Consider the following 16,089-nt stretch of genomic DNA (forward strand, 5'->3'; position numbering starts at 1 on the left):
ACCAACCCAAATGTCCATCAATGACAGACTGGATTAAGCAAATGTGGTACATATACACCATGGAATACTATGCAGCCATAAAAAAGGATGAGTTCACGTCCTTTGTAGGGACATGGATGCAGCTGAAAACCCTCCTTCTCGGCAAACTATTGCAAGGACAAAAAAACAAACACTGCATGTTCTCACTCATAGGTGGGAATTGAACAATGAGAATGCTTGGACACAGGAAGGGGAACATCACACACCAGGGCCTATCATGGGGTTGGGGGAGGGGGAAGGGATAGCCTTAGGAGATATACCTAACGTAAATGACGAGTTAATGGGTGCAGCACACCAACATTGCACATGCATACATATGTAACAAACCTGCACTTTGTGCACATGTACCCTAGAACTTCAACTATAAAAATAAAACAAAAAACAACCTGTTAATCCTTTCAGGCTAATGTTAATATCAACTCAATTGTCCCTTCCATGGATTCCTCAACCAGAAGTAACCTCTTTAGTCTCTGAATGGTCAATGTACTTCTTCTGGAGCGCTCGCTTCAGTTTCCCTCAAAATATGGTTAATCACACATTTCTTATTTTCTCTGCTAGAGTGTAGACTCTGAGGAAGGCAAGTACTCCGTAACTTCCACAAGAAATAGGGTCATACTGTTACATAGAAGATATTCTACAGGTGTTTCTCCAAACATAAAACAAAATAATAAAATAAAATAAAATAAATGTAACTACTGATAAACATTAAGGGGGTTGCCAGATTTAGCAACTTAAAATAAGGGACTCCCCATTAAACTAGAATTTCAACAAATTTTTTTTAGCATAAGTATGTCCAAATATTGCATTGAACATATTTATAAAATTAGACTAAAAAGTATTTGTTGTCTCTCTGAAATTCTAATTCAACTGGATATCCAACCCTTTATCTGACAACCCTAGCAGTATTGTTTGTATGTTACATTGTCATTATTCATATTTATCTCCTTACTACTACTACTGTCTTCAGGAAGAAGAACAAATAAAAATAAATTAACTTATATACCCAAATAAGTGTTTTCCCTTTAAAAAATCACTTTGGAAAAACATGTACCTATTTGGAAAAAAAATGTACTTATTCATTGATACTGATGTTGCCCGGAACATGTTTGAATTTCTTTTTTTAAAAAAAAATTCCACACACAAATCTCTTATTGGTTATATAAGAAAAGTAGCCTCATTATCTGAAACCTGTGTGTTTAAAAAAATTCATAAGCCATATTATCTGTTTTTATACCTTATCTTATTTTTCAGCATTGACATCCAATATCATTTTACACTTTTTGAAGATCACATTTATCTTGAAAGGGTGAATAATTGCCACCATTGAAAATAATTTTGGCTGGGCGTGGTGGCTCAAGCCTGTAATCCCAGCACTTTGGGAGGCCGAGACAGGCGGATCACGAGGTCAGGAGATCGAGACTATCCTGGTGGCTCAAGCCTGTAATCCCAGCACTTTGGGAGGCCGAGACAGGCGGATCACGAGGTCAGGAGATCGAGACTATCCTGAAACCCCGTCTCTACTAAAAAATACAAAAAACTAGCCGGGCGAGGTGGCGGGTGCCTGTAGTCCCAGCTACTCCGGAGGCTGAGGCAGGAGAATGGCGTAAACCCGGAGGCGGAGCTTGCAGTGAGCTGAGATCAGGCCACTGCACTCCAGCCCCGGCGACAGAGCAAGATTCCGTCTCAAAAAAAAAAAAAAAGAAAATAATTTTAAGATATACTTACAACTTAAAAGGACAATTCCCAAATAAATGCAAAACTGTTCATGAAAGGCCTCTGGATTAAACACATAGCTTCCAAGGTATTACTATGAAGACAATATTCAAAGGTATGTCTCATGTCTCTTTGATTTTGTTTAAAGTCATATTTCCTTATAATCACTATTACTTGAAGATTCCAAACATACACCCATGCCATATCCCCATGTCACCAAATACTAAGTTCTTACAAAGCAAAGCCCAAGTGCTATGGAATCTTCCCAAAGATTTCCAGAGATAAGCAATAAAAAGAGGACGCACAGTCAAACCAACTAATGTGTAGCCCATTTGCCACAGAATACCGTGATACATATGTGGATACCAGTACATCTCCACATATATTTATCACATTGTATTTCCATACATAACACATATTATTATTATTTGTATGTTTATGTATGCCCCCTCTTTGAGACTGAAATACTTTGAAAAAGGAACTTCTCTATCTTCTGAACCAGGCTTTTACAGGACATGGTACACAATAAATGATGCCAGAGAAGGCTCAATTTATATTCAACAGTTCAAGCAGTTTGTTTGCTACATCATAGTAGTTAAAATTCCTGGAGCATACTCAATCAACATTTTGGATGCAACCTTCAAATATCTTTAATGGAGAATTTACTTATGCTCTTGACATACACCAGGTTCAAAGCTTTTTGGCAATTTACTGTTCACTCTTCTCAATCTCATGCAGGCAAGCAAAGAAAAGACAAAAGAAGGATGAAATAACTCATTGATAATATTCATCTTTCCTCAAAAACAAAATGAATCAACATGACATGAGTGATGGAAGTTCCATGGAAATCAGTTTAAGCTTTCTGGAATTTGGAATTTAAAACCTGGTTTTCAAAGAAAATTTCCATATCAATGTTCAGTTCTTTGGGGCTGTTCTTCAAGTTCACTGATTCAAATAATATATTATGGATTACCATATTTGAGAATAATCCCAAAATGATGTGACACTCTAAACGGGAATTTTAACAGTTAATACCCTAATCATTCTAATAACCTCTAACTCTTCTCTTTCAACTCTACAAGAGCATTTTAATAGGTTGTTACCTTACTCATTCAACTAGCACTAGCATTTATTCTTCCATAAATCAGCAAGAAATTTAAAAAATATCACTCCCTTTCTTGTATCAATGGACTATACTAATGAAATAACCACCAATCTACTTTATCATATAAGTTACATGCACAGTAACTTTTGTATAAGAAAAATTAAGTTCATTTGAATTGCATGAGGACATACAGAGAGCAAGATTTTATTCCTCCTTGTTTTTGTTTTCAGTGTTTCCATAATAAAAGCAGTTCTATAAGTACTACCTTCCCAAGGAGTTTTGCCTGATGCTACCACAGACATGAATGGTTTAATTAGAGCAATGTCTGGAAGCTGAGACAGCCAAGAAGCAGCTTCTCCACTGAGGCAGAAAGAGCTGTAACTAAAAGTCCAACCAGGCATGTAGAACCCAGAATCCAGAGGAAAAAAAAAAAAAACTGGAAAGGCAAGTCACTGAGATATCAGTGATATCAACATGAAACAAAGAGCCTTGAAAATCAAGAAATTTTAGAAAGAGAAATTTCAGAAAGATTAAGAAAGTCAGGAAATTGGCATTAATGAAGTCTGTTAAATAACTGAAGGGCTCAAACTATAAGCTTGCAGAAAAGGGGTTGAACATGAAACCCTAACCACACCAAGTTTATCAATGGAAGCCCCAATCCTATAGAAGCTTGGGTTCCGGGTGTGATTTTTAGGAACAGTAAATAAGACGGTACAAATCTCTAAAAGTGGAATATAAGATAAAGACTTTTCTCAGGAAGAAGAAAGAATGCTTGATAATAGCACTAGATTAGTAATAAGATTGGGGACCCTTATGTGGGCTGATATAGTTTAGTTCTGTGTCCCCATCCAAACCTCATGTCAAATTGTAATCCCCATGTGTCAGGGAGGGGCTTGGTGTGAGGTGACTGGATCATAGGGCCAGATTTCCCCCTTGCTATTTTCATGATTGTGAGTGAGTTTTCATGAGATCTAACGGCTTATAAAAGTGTGGGCACTTCCCCCTTCTTTCTCTCTCTTTTCTGTTGCCATGAGAAGACATGTTTTGCTTCCCCTTCCCCTTCTGCCATGATCTAAGTTTCCGGAGGCCTCCCAGCCATGCTTCCTGCTAAGCCTGTGGAACTGTGAGTCAATTAAACCTCTTTTCTTTATAAATGACCCAGCCTCAGGTAGTTTTTAATAGCAGTGAGAGAATGGACTAATACACAGGCTTTATACTATGCCAAACTATTTCTTTTTAGTTCAAGCATTTCATCCGCAGACAGGCGATAAAATGGAATTAATTAAGGGAAATGAAGATTCAGGAGCAAAGAACCAGGCAGAGCAAGCCACTACTAACAAACATGAGAAGACCTGCCAGAGAACACACTCAAGAGCTCAATAAATATTTATTTGATAAAGATGTCATATGGTGTCATGCTTTAGTCAAGAATTTGATGATCGATGATCCTCAGATCACATGTGGCTCACAGATATGTTTTATCAGTCTATGCATTATTTTTAAAAAATTAACTAGTCCATAGCATATAGAAATCAGGGTGTTTCACATTAATCATACTAATAAAGGAATTTATATTTCCTTTTACAAATTAGAAAGTCCTAACCACACTGGCTTTAAATTTCCATCTGCCAAGACTCCGCTGAAGCTGAGTAGCTGCTGATCACTTCAAATAGGGGATCAGTTTGCAATGTCCCCACCTTCAGTCACATACTTCCCCTGCCAAGCCCTGGAGACATTTGTTTTAAACCTCTGCTTTAGAGGATGGTGAGAATAAAATAAAATATTGTGGCTAATACACAGTGTATAATAAGCTGCCAAATAATGTGTTCTTAAAATATTCTTTGCATTGGACCAAAAGCAACAAAAACAAAACTTGATCTTTACCTGGCACAAATTGGATGAACCTAGACAAAACTGACAACAGACATCTCCCTGGAAATTTTTCTTGGATATGTACATGCTAGCTTTGTTTCAACAGTTGTATTGTTTATCACCGAAACGGTTCAAATTCTATTCACTATCTTAGATTTCAACTATTTGGGTTTGTTTTTGGAAAAGAAAATACAGTGAAAGGATGTGACGAGTACTTTTTTCTTTGCAACTATTTTGTAATACCCCAAACAAAATTAATCCAGAGAAATACAGATATTTGATTTTAGGCTCTAGGAATATCTCAGAATCTGGAAGTGTTGCAATCCAAAATTTTCTAAATAAAACACAAGTTTTAAAAAATATTAATCTTTCTCTGTAAAATCTGATGACCTATAGAAAACAATAATACTCAAACTTTGGATAGGGAAGAAATATATCAAAATAACAGCCTATTCAACAATTTCAAAATTCTCTCCATTTGTATTTAATAATATCTTCCTTTGGGATACCAAAAGGAAATATTTTATATCTTTGCTTTGAAAAGGTTGGGAAATGTTCCAATCCCTTGAAAATTTGCTGAGGAATATTTGCCACATCACACACATATATGCCAATTTAAGTTATGACATATTTTGTAAACTGCAGTTTTAAAGAAAGAATAGCACAGTTCTTATCAAATAAGAAACAGACACAAAGTGTTCTTGTCTTATATATTATGGTGCTTGCTAAACTCTACATTCTAAATATTCTCTCTTAGAAATCAGATTAGTTTCTGATGGCTAAGTCTCACCTACACCATTTTTAAAAATTCATATAATTTCTTGGTGACCAAAAATTGTCGGTACTTATACAGATAAGTATAATCACATCACATTGATTTTGGACTAAGTCTTTAATAATCTCCATGAGCTGAATTGATTTCTGATGGTATAACCCTGGAAAGTAGCACTCCCTGCAGAGACGGACATTTCAGCAGGAAATTGGAGCAATCTGCATTTCAGCACAAGCATTTTTGCAGGGCATACTCTCAAAGTCACTATATTTCCCAGTCATTAGTGCTAGTCTAGAAATACACCATTTATGCAATATACGCAGACTCTTTTCAAATTCCCTAGAGAGATCATTGGCATTACCCAAAGGAATAAGAAAATTAAAAAAAAAATTGTAGCACAACATGAAAAAATAATCATCCAGGAGAGTAAAACATACATGCTAAAATCTTCAGAAAAAAATTAAAATGTATATAAAATGTATTACAACCCCCTTTCATATAAATGGCTATTGATCTCATATTATATCCAAGCATCAGGAAACTAAATCAGAATAGCAATTTAATAAATGCTTTCTATTTCATGGAATGCTTTTTATTAAAAGTGGTTTTCTGGCCCATATCATGCTTTAACTGAAGTATGGAGCTGTTTCAAATGGAGCTGAAGAGCAATGGAATTGACAGGCAGCAGTTCACACAATCAGTAAGAGAACAATCACATCTCACTCTCATTAAAATGTTAGGTAAGAACTGGTGGTTGCACACATGTCAGTGTATGTATATGTGTGTGTATACATATGTATACATATATAGAAAAACACCAATGTACAGCAATGTACTATATTTTAGATTTCACAATTTGCATAAAGCAAATGGGTCATAATAAATAAGTCAAGCATATAAGCACTTAGGAAGGGTGACTACATAGCTCTAAAACCTATAAAATGTTTTTATAGTTTATACAGATACACCTCCATATGGGGCCTGGCTGTAATTCACATCTCAGCTTCTCAGCTCCCACACATATAAAAAAGGGATGAGGGCCAGGTGTGGTGGCTCACGCCTGTAATCCCCGCACTTTGGGAGGCCACAGTGGGTGGACCATCTGAGGTCAGGAGTTTGAGACCAGTCTGGCCAACACGGTGAAACCCCGTTACTGCTAAAAACAAAATACAAAAATTAGATGGGCATGGTGATACACGCCTGTAATCCCAGCTACTCAGGAGGCTAAGGCAGGAGAATTCCTTGAACCCGGGAGGCTGAGATTGCAGTGAGCCAAGATTGCGCCCATTGCACTCCAGTCTGGGCAACAAGAGTGAAACTCCATCTCAAAAAAACAAAAACAAGGACAAAAAAAACAAAAGGGATGATACCACCCCATAGGGTTACTGTAGAGGTGAAACGAAATAAGACAATGTAAGTAAATCACTTAGCACAGTTCTCAGCACATGATAAGGACAAATAAAGTAAATGGGAAAAATCACAGCTGTTGTTATGAGTATATTTTTCAAGAAAAATACATCCTTGAGATATCTGCTGAATGATTTTCTTGACAAGAAATGGCAAGCATAAAACCTCATTCTCATGAAAGCTATAGGTAACAACTGATGGCTGTACATATGTGAGTATATGTATATATGTATGTGTGTGTATATATAGGTACACACATATATAGAAATACACCCATGTACATAAATATGCTGTATTTTAAATTTTACAGCTTTCATATAGTAAATATGTCTTAAGAAATAAGCCAAACATACAAGCACTTGGCAGGGGGGACTATATAGCCCTAAAAACTATAAAATGTGGAACTAAACCAAAATGCATCGAAATGACTAAAAGCAGAAACAAGAAGGGATATTCAAAAAGTAAAATATTGAATGTGAGGTTCAGATCAAAGAACAGAGATCTGGCTAGCACTAAAGGGACTCACTCTTTCTTGAGATCCACGATGCATTTCCTGGAAAAAAATAAGATCACAAAGGAGTGGGTTTCTGCATGGAATGATGCACTGACGGCTGGCATTTACAAAAGTGGGTCGATTTGTAATAAGAATCATGACAGTAATATTAATAATCACATATATTTGTTGAGCACTTACTATATGCCAGTAATGGTCCTGAGAGCTCTGATGAGCAAACAGAATATTTTCTGACTGTGGCCACACGAGTCACTGAAGCAGGAGTACTGGCCCATCCTCCACTGACTAAACTGTGGCAGGACTTATACCTCACAGAGGAGGAAGAAAAATGCACAGTGGAAGCTGAAGGGCAGAGTGACAATACAGCAAGGCCAGCTTCTGCTGGGCTGAAGCTAAGCAATGACTGGGTAGGCCTTAAAATAGATAAAGAAAACAAAGAAACAGAAGCTTTGAATCATTAAGTACTGACATGTGTCCACTTCCCTCTCCTTCTTTTGAAAACCCTGAGCTATAAAAGCCAGAAAGAAAATCATTTATTTAGGATGCTCTCTCTTCTTAAAATGTCTAAGAATCTGGTAACCAAAGACAATAAGAATGGTAAAAGTAGCTATTATTTCACTACAATCTGGACTTTTGAATGTCTTGCTGTATTTCTAAATTACTGAAAAGAAACTACCCTGCAGGGATGGAGACATTGTTATATTTTATCCAAGGGAACATGCCATTTTGGGGTCCTGTCGTGTCTGGAGAAGCCTTACACAGAAGTCACATATCAAGAAATGGACCCAAATAACCCCTGTCTGTGCTTCGTGATCATCAATCAGCCTTCCCTGTGGATTCATTTGTTTTCTCTTCACTGTCCCCACCTTCTTCCTGCCTTGGAAATATGAGTATACTCTAGGCCCAGGCTTTAGCTCGTTTTCTTTTCTCCTAATTCCAATAGAGGACATATATTAAATTTACCAGCCTAGCATCCCTACTCCTCTCTTTTGGCAAAAGAATCCTAATTTTCTTTGAATCTAACCTCATCCTTATCCCCTTTTAGGTTTTGTTTAAGTGTATTTTGGTGAGCACTATGCTCACTGCCCCTGATTCTAGGGAAGAGCCTAGTTCATCAGAATCACAGTGAATGGTTCAGGAATGGTGGAATGTTTCAAGTTTTTCCTGGTAGACTGAATCCTGGTAGTTACTCAGAACTTGTTGGGGAAAAAATGAGCTTTCTTTCTGCAGAGTTGGCTAAGCTGGTAGAATGTGACAGAAAAGCAGGGAGCTCACCAAGAACAAAAGCTAACACACAACAAAGCAGAGATGAGAATTAGAAATCCCTAACCCTGTGAATATGTTGATCCAGTCATGCCTAAAGCCAGCCCTGTTCCTGAATTTCTCTGTTACATGACCTAATACATTCAAATTTTAAGTCAGTTTCTGATGCGTTTCTGTCACTTCCAACCCAAAGTATTCTGGTTAAAAAGTTTAGTTTTCATTCATTAAATATGTATTGAGATAAACATGTGCTAGGCATTTTGCTAAGAGCTGCAAATCTCTGACCCACACATGATTTTGCCTCTCACCCGCACATGCCATCCATCCTCTCTAATCTGTAACACTAGCTTTGCTAAACTTAAAATTCATTTGCATATCTCCAGCTGTCTGATGGGCATCTCTAAGCATCCCACTGATGCTGCAAACCCAAACCATGAAACAGAAAACTAATCATCTTCTCTCAAAAAAACAAGACCCTTCTCTGAACTTTGCTATTTCAGTTAATGATGCCGTCATTTTTTCAAAGCTTGACACCTAGGAATTTTGCTTTAATCTATCCAAGCCCCTGTGTCCAATGAGTTGTCTTGTCCTGTCAATTCTTCGAAATTTATCTCTTCCCTCCCTTCATGTGAATATTTTTTTAATTTTAATTTTTGAATTTTCATTTATACTTAGGCTACTTTACTGCTTGACTACTTTTTCTCTCTTACATCCCATTCTACACATGGTTTGAAAATTAATCTTTATAAATGTTGATTATTTTATGTCAAAATTCTGCCCAGAGAGTTTCAATAGCTTCCCCCATAGTCCAACATCTTACCCCAGATTAGAAAGTCTCTACCATCTCCCTTACTTTCTAGTTCTCCAATTTCATTTTTTCTACTCCCACTAACAGAATACCTCATCAAACTAATCTATCACTCCTAAAGTAAATCCAACTTTTCTTTCTTAGTTCATCTTCCTGGATTGGATCTTTGTCTTTCTATTGTCTGTGTTCTACTCTTCCTTCAATTCCCAGTCCAAGTTCTCCTTTCTCTATGAAGTAGTCTCCAAACACCATGGCCCTCTTCACTGAACTTTGCTGAAGTCTGAGGGCATTTATTATTTGTAGTGTTCATCTGGCATCTTACACAATCTATCTCATATTCTTCTGTTTGCCTATCCTTTATGTAGCCTTTCTACCACACTATCTCAGTACATGGGACAAGACCATGTCTACATGTTACCTAGAAGTACATACATTAATCTTGGAACACACAACAATGCTTAAACGTGTTTTATAGCTATGGGACTGAAAAATCTTAGGATTTATGTGCTCATTCTTTTGTTGAGTACTAGACAAAAAGTGGGCTCTATCTCATAATTTTACTAAAAGGAAAACTCGTAATCAAGTAATCATAGTAATTTAAAACTCCGCTGTGAAAACTTCTAAGAAGGAGAGGTCTGTGGGGGCTCTTGGGAAGACAGAGATCTCTTCCCTGAGAAAGGAGAAAATCAAAGTGGTTTGTTCCAGCTGTTTTTCAACTGAAGACACTCTATTGAGTAAAATTTATCTTCACTTGCAAGTACAAGTATGAGCAGAACAACATGTTAAAAAAAGCACTGGGGACATTTTGTAAATAATGTAAAAAATAATACTGGACTAAATGGATCTATGTTTGTGATCTGGACCCGTTAGAAGTCTTCTCTGGGCCCTTATTTCCCTCATCTGCAAAAGGAGGTGGCTATGACTGATGATAATCTACACAACATCTATGTCTTCTTTTCTTCCTTTCAAATGAAAACCCAGCTTTAGTAAGTTGACCCTCCACCACCATGTGACTCAGGAAAGTAGACCCTTATTCCCAGTTTCAAAGATGGTCAGTATCTCTTTATATAAATCATGGTATTTGCTCATCTCTGGCATAAGGCCTAACCATTTAATAAGAGTGCCTCTGCTGGGAAGCACCTGAAAAGTTACTTCCTCTGGAAAAAGCAGTGCAGGAAAGAAAGATTCTCACAGCTTTCTCTGAACATCAAAGGCGTGGCTACCACATCCATCTTGTTGACAATCTTGGCAGAAAAAGCAATGCTTTGTAGAGACCAAATCCAAATCCCAAGAACATCAGGGAAACTGTCATACCACACTCAAGAGTCCAGCCTACCTCAGAAATCCTTATGTGAGATAATACATAAATGTCCTTGTTTAAGCCAGTTTGAGACAGTTTGAGGCAGAATTTTCTGTTATGTGCTCCCAAAAGCATCCTGGATGATTCTTGAGAGAACCTGGGCTACACAAGCCCTTGCAGTTCTAAAGTTCTGTGTTTCTACATATTTAAATGATTTCTTTTACTACAAAGATATGGGCCATGAAATCAATTGCTTAAACCTAGAAATTAAGACATCTGTTTGCCAAGTGAGGTGAATAAATTTGGTAATTCCCAGCTCTTCACAGTCAAAACATATGTAAAAATTGAATTCCACAAATTATTTATATTCTTAAAATTCTGTATGTTTACATAAATTATTATCACTGCTTTTACTTGGCACTTAATATTGATTTAATTCAATGTAAAGCATTCATATATGCTGGAGGGCCACTACATTATTGAACAAATTATTTTATCATGTTCTTATTTTAAAATCATCAATTACATCCACAGTTGAGAAAACAGAAATTACTGTAATTCTGACTAACAAAATTGATGCTATTATTTGGGGCATTCTGTCCTGAATTACATTTCCTTCAGTTCATCAAAAGGAACAGAATTCAAATGTTTGTCATATCATTAATCCGGGCCAAAGAGCATACCATAGATCTATATTTGACTACTACCTATCCCTCAGGTAACGTAAATTTGGTTTCAAGGAAAATCTCAGTTTTTCTTCCCAAGTTCCTTTATAAATTATAATTTCAGTCTAAAGAAATAAATAATGACTTGGTTGCTTTCCATCTTTATACAATATCTAAAATAATTATGAATACAAATGAACACATCCCAGGCTAGTCAGGTACTTAAGCTCAATTAAGTATAAATCCAAATTCTCTAAGGAAAAGCAAAGAATTAATTAATTTTGCATTCCATAGCTTTCTTTGCTGCTATGTGTTGTTACTGTTTTAGTAGTCTGTGATTACAAAATTCACTCCTTAGATTGACTTGTTTCCTCTTACTGAATTGCCTGGTGAAAAGGTTGAACAGAATGACTAACTTGGAGCCCTATAGAAAGGTTTGGATCAGACTGAGAGTACTTAGCCTGAAGAAGAATAATTTCCCTTATGACTAATGCAAAAATCTAATATTTTCACAATACCATGCAAAAATGTATACATTGGATAACATTATGAGTGAGACATGAAAATTACAGCACTTTATAGGTGTACAAAATACAAAAGAGCTAAATTTTCTAGGAAAATTATGTTAGAATAGTTATAAGCTTGCAAATCAAAAGAAACACTTGGAAAAGTTAATCAATGTTTCAACTATAAAATTTCTTTAAACAATCTATTCCAATCCAAAGGGTAAAATCTTGAATATAGTGCGTGTGTGTGTGTAATATTAAACACTTTTGATCTTACATCGCTTTTATTTGCAACTGCCACTCAGTTGAAACATTAAAAGTTCATGAGGATGAACTATCAGATTTATCCATAATGATCATAGTTTGTGCTGCTCTTTCAAAAAACATGGCAAAATTTTCTTCCAAGCTGTTTGATTTACAACACAAAACAATATGCGACTGTTGATATCACAGATTCCTTTTGAGAAGAAAAATAACTTTGAATCTTTTGATGATAATAGTATAAGATCTTAAAGTCTCTTTGACACAACACATTTTGCATTTACAAAGATTAAAGGGATGCAAAACTCTAAAGTCTTTCCATCCTGATGGGCACGTCTATATTCTGGCCTCCTCTGCACCTGTCTGATAATAACGAAAGGCTTCAAAGTGAACATGAAGTACAATACAGCAGAGGAAAGTCAAAATTCTTCCCCTTCTCTGGCCAACCCTGACTTCTCTGAGATGCACTGATTGGATTTAGAAAGTAGAATTGGAACATAATTGGCTTGGAGATGAATGAAATATGTAACATCCAACTCAGAGGTTAAATAAAACTCTTTAATCTCAAAATCAGACTGGATACCTTGTGGTAAAAGGAGAGGTCTATTGGGGAAAAGATGAGTTCTTTTCCCAAATTAAGCCAGGGAAGGGAAACTTGTAATCTTATAAAATCAACCTTATAAAACAGCTATATTTGAACTTCATCAGTACAGGTTTACAAGGAATAACACTGATCTTGATTTGTAGTTTTCTGGTAACATTTGGTGAAGTAGTTCTTCCTTTCCAAAAAATTATGGACTGATTAGGTGAATTAATTTCTGAAATGACTGATTCGCTTTTTTATCTTCATGAGCAATACAGTGATATTTCCTGCACAAATCTAAATGAGAATACTTTCATGATTTCTATAGTTTCCCTGCTTTGCCATACTAATATTGACAACTGTAACTCTCTGATGAATTGAAAACTTAAAAAGGGCAGTATTTTGCAAGTGAAATATACTCAACTGGTGTAGAGGGACTGTAACAATCTCTGCCAATGATTTTAATTATGAATGAGTCTCACTGGTGGGTTGGTTTGATAATCACACATGGCTCATCTCCTGCCAGAATGCCTTTCATTTTATCAAAATCATTCCCCTCCTCTGTTTTTTCTTGCTTCCAGTCCAAACAACAATGATTGCCAGTTTCAAGCTTTTACTTTATTCCAGACCTTACGCCAGGAGCTTATTATGTTTTATTTTTAACCTTGAAGATAGCATTACAGTACATTTCTATTTCTGTTTGAAGAATGAAGAACCTGTCATTCAGAACTATTCAATATAAAGCAGCTAAGAGGTTGGATTTAGATTTAAACTCTGCTCTGTCTGGTTCAAAATTTCATGTTTTTCCTAACACTACACTACTATAAGAAATGTTCAAGTCAATAAGGGCAATTGTTATGTAGAGAGTTGAAAGAATGCTAATCCAAACTGTCGTTACTTCATGCAAAAAAGAATAGAACTTACTAAGGATTCTATTTTTCCTTCACATTATCATCAGTGCAATAAAGTAATGAGTCTCTGCTCAAATGAAATAGAGTTTATCTGTTTTCTGAAGAATTTGATAAAGTTTATAAAATAATTTTCTAGTAACATAACTTTGTGCTCTCTATTATAATAAACATGTATTTTATATTTGGGCTTAAAAATAAGCACCAAGTGTTTGATAAGTATTTATCTACGTGTTGGTATGAATTTATAGCAAAGACATTTAAAAAATCAATGACATTTATTCCAAAGAACAAAAGTGTCATCACTTGAAAACTTGCAATTTCTACTCCATTAGATGACAAATACTACACAACAGAGCACTCAGATTCTAGACTTTGTTTTTTGCTTTTGTGTTTGTTTTGCTTCTGTCATCTGTGGGGCTCATTGTGCCAGTATATGGTCTGATCTGACATACCTGGAGTTTTCCTCAAAAGAGAAGACGCCCATGCATGTGCGCACACAGACACATGAATTACAGTAGACTAATAACATATATATGCAATAGTATGCAATATACTGCATATTATATGCAACATAAATATGCAAATAATATGCTACTTATTGCTTGAGTCTTCATTTATTAATAGCAGCAGTAAATTATGATTATATCAATGTCTCATGTTTATGGCCAATATCTAACAGGACTGGAAAGAACTTTCAGCATTCAGTAGCTAATTAACTCAAGATCTAGGAGAAGCTGTTGCATTTGTGAACCACAAAACTTCCACACACATTTTGAGTAGAGTTATGTCTTTTATTCCAAGTATTTAAGAGCCAGAGGTTGATTCTTAGCAGAATTCTATATCAGAAGTATACTAATTAGCTATTATGTTACCTCTTCCCAAGGAGTGAGTTCCTAAGAACTTTACGAGTAAAAACAAACAAACAAACAAAAACCTTTTAGCTTATATAGTAGAAAATTGCAATTTTTTTCTGTGTTCCTAAAGATTTCTGCATATAAGTTGAACTTCATTTAATTACCATTTGATCACTTCTAATATGAGGGTCTTTAATGACTTTAATCATAATTTAATTTAAAATATGCAGATATAAAGGAACACTGCACATTCAGCTGGGTGCCTGGCAGATACAATTAGCTGTTCCAAATGGAAATGAATTACACATATCCTTCCAAGTGGTATTTCCTCTTGTAGGTCAATCCATGCCCACAAAGAGTCTGTGGCTAAAAAATGCTTTTAAGAGGATTGACACCTTGTAGAGAAACAGCAATTTACAACTTCCTGCCAAGGCTTTGATTCTGCCAGAGTAAAGACGCAACTTGCAGATGTCCTTGCCAATTTATGAAACAGGTGCCTGGTCTGGCTTAAAGGAAAATATAACACGACTCTATATAAAAATAGGAAAAGGAAGCAATGCAATTTGTCTACCATGTGTTACTATAGGAAATCTATTATAAAAGGTGGAACACATGGGTTCATGTGTATCAGTGAAGCGGTCAGAAAAACTATCCCTTATTTAAGACATATTAACACAATAAACATTCAGGAAGTAAAATCTGTCCATAGAACTGGGCAAGAAGCAATATACAATAACATAAAAAGGAGGGGAAAACATTGCAGTTAAGACCTCTAGTTCTATATTCTCCCAGAACCTCAACTTTCTCATCTATAAAATAGTAATAACAGTAACACTACTAACAAAGGTGTAGGACTGGAAGGCATAGAGACGGCTTTATATACACTAGGAGCTCAATACCAGTTCTTCTACTTCCTCCTCCTCTTACAACTGTCACTGTAATAATGTGAGTAAAGGGGCTTGCATGGCCTGTCAAAGGAGATGCATTTCCCATCCCTTCACTACTTTTGCACAATTCCATTTTGTCGTAGATGGAGTTTTGCAAGGTCACTTGTCAGAAATAGAAAGGCAAGTAAGTGGCCGGGCGCGGTGGCTCAAGCCTGTAATCCCAGCACTTTGGGAGGCCGAGATGGGCGGATGCACGAGGTCAGGAGATCGAGACATCCACTGGCTAACATGGTGAAACCCCGTCCTCCCTACCTAAAAAAACTAAAAAAAACTACAAAACACTAGCCGGGCGACGTGGCCGGCGCCTGTAGTCCCAGCTACCCGGGAAGGCTGAGACAGGAGAATGGCGTGAACCTGGGGAGGCGAGCTTGGCAGGAGCTTGAGATCCGGCCCACCAGCACTCCAGCCTGGGTGACAGAGCGAGACTCCTCTCAAAAAAAAAAAAAAAAAAAAAAAAAAGAAAGGGCAAGTAAGTGCTTTTCTAAGCTGAAAAAGGTACAAACTTCTAGAAATAAAGGATGGTGTGTCCCTGACCACTTTTGGAAAAGTGAATTCCAGTGAACCTCCTT

The 16,089-nt window shown here is 36.4% G+C and overlaps 1 pseudogene; it reads right to left on the reverse strand.

Annotated features, from left to right (window-relative positions):
- LOC108523608 (ras suppressor protein 1 pseudogene) overlaps nucleotides 1-15,593 on the reverse strand; it is a 67,201-nt pseudogene extending 51,608 nt beyond the window's left edge.
- Between the last annotated feature and the right edge of the window lie 496 nt (nucleotides 15,594-16,089).

This window comes from Rhinopithecus bieti, unplaced genomic scaffold, assembly GCF_001698545.2.
Source record: "Rhinopithecus bieti isolate Rb0 unplaced genomic scaffold, ASM169854v2 scaffold_73860, whole genome shotgun sequence".
NCBI classification, from domain to species: domain Eukaryota; kingdom Metazoa; phylum Chordata; class Mammalia; order Primates; family Cercopithecidae; genus Rhinopithecus; species Rhinopithecus bieti.